Below are 1,489 nucleotides of genomic sequence, written 5' to 3' on the forward strand. Positions count from 1 at the left end.
AGTGTCATTTTAGAGGGAAGACAGGGGCTTAAGTGGGAAGCTGCGCAGGGCGGAACTTTGATTAGAAATCAGAGCTTCCCACACGTCAATGCCATCAATGCGCCTGTGGCCGCCTTCCTTTCGCAGGAGCTTCCCGAAGCCACGGTTTTGTGGCTGTGCCCATGTGGAGAGGGTCCAGGCAGGGAAAGCAGTGTGGGCAACACTTGCTGGAGAAGCAAAGGGCAGGCAGTACCAGCAGCGAGTGTGCCACAGGGCCCCTTAGTTCCCATCTGCAAAGGAGGCCCTTGGGTTGGGGATGCCTAATGTCCTCCTACACTCCGCGCTGGAGGTCACCTCAGTGTGAAGGGAGAGCCCGTCCTCTTTCAAAGCAGGCTCCTATTTCTCTACACAAGCCTTTGGGCATCCTAACGTCTATGCATGCCCCATCCCCTCTACCCCTTCTTGGAGTCCTTGCTTGCCCCCCACCCTGAGAGGGAAGGAGGGGAGCATTCTGGAATGAGCTGGGGGGAGGAAAGGAGGAGGAACTGGCTCCTCATTCTCTGGACTTTCCCTCTCTCTCTCAGTGAAAATCCCACCCAATTATAGCATTACTGGAGGAACCTGGGCTTGTTTGTGGGAGCGGGGTGGGGGCCAAGCCCCAGGCGCTCCTACCCCCACCTCCCCAGCTGTGGGGCCTGAGGATTAGCGCTTGTGTGGGGAGCCCCTAGAGGGCTGCTGACTCCGCACACACAAAGGAGGGGTGGCTGTGCCCGCTGTAGGATGATGAAGTCCGCAAACAGAACAGGTGTGCTGTGTCTTCTTCCGGCCCCTGCCTCTTGGGGCCCACGTGTAGACCTTCTCCTAAGGCCTCCCCTTCCCTTCTTGCTTTTCTCTATCGCTGTCTGATGAGTTGGCACTCAGGCCCCTGCTGCTGGGCCTGGACAATGATGGGGGTGGTGAGTGTGTGATGGCGCGCTGTGAGCATTAGGCACCCAAGAGAACGGCTGGTCTCTTCATGCTGCTGCCAAACAGAAGGAAGGAGCAGGGAACTGAAGGGCCTATGCTCTTTAACAGGGTACAGGGAGCAGGGTGGTGGCCCCGTCCCCAGGCACAGTTCCCATGTGAGGGTGCCTTGTGCCCTGAGAGAGGTCACCCCTGGCCTTCAGAGTCATCTTGCAGTGGTTGAGAAGGCAAACTAGAGGAGGCTGCGTGGCGGGGCTGGGCTGACTTCCAAAACCTTCTCTTTGTGCACATTTACCGAGCATCTTCCAGTCTCCAGGGCTGTATGCAAAGTGCTACTCACCACTTGCAAGTCTTGGGCCCACAACCACCCCACCGGGTAGGCAGCTTGTGGCAGAGGGTGTGCAGAGAGAGGAAGGAGAAAGGCTGTAGGGTTTTGGAGGGAAGGGTCGCAGGGCTGCCAGCCCTCCAGGAATCCAGGGACCAGGAGTAGGCTGACAGTGGAGGGAGTGAGATAATCACTTAGTTGATGCACAGGTTCCCAAACTTA

The sequence above is a fragment of the Echinops telfairi genome, unplaced genomic scaffold (assembly GCF_000313985.2).
Source record: "Echinops telfairi isolate 266 unplaced genomic scaffold, ASM31398v2 ScPeMD7_7469;HRSCAF=8507_0, whole genome shotgun sequence".
NCBI lineage: Eukaryota > Metazoa > Chordata > Mammalia > Afrosoricida > Tenrecidae > Echinops > Echinops telfairi.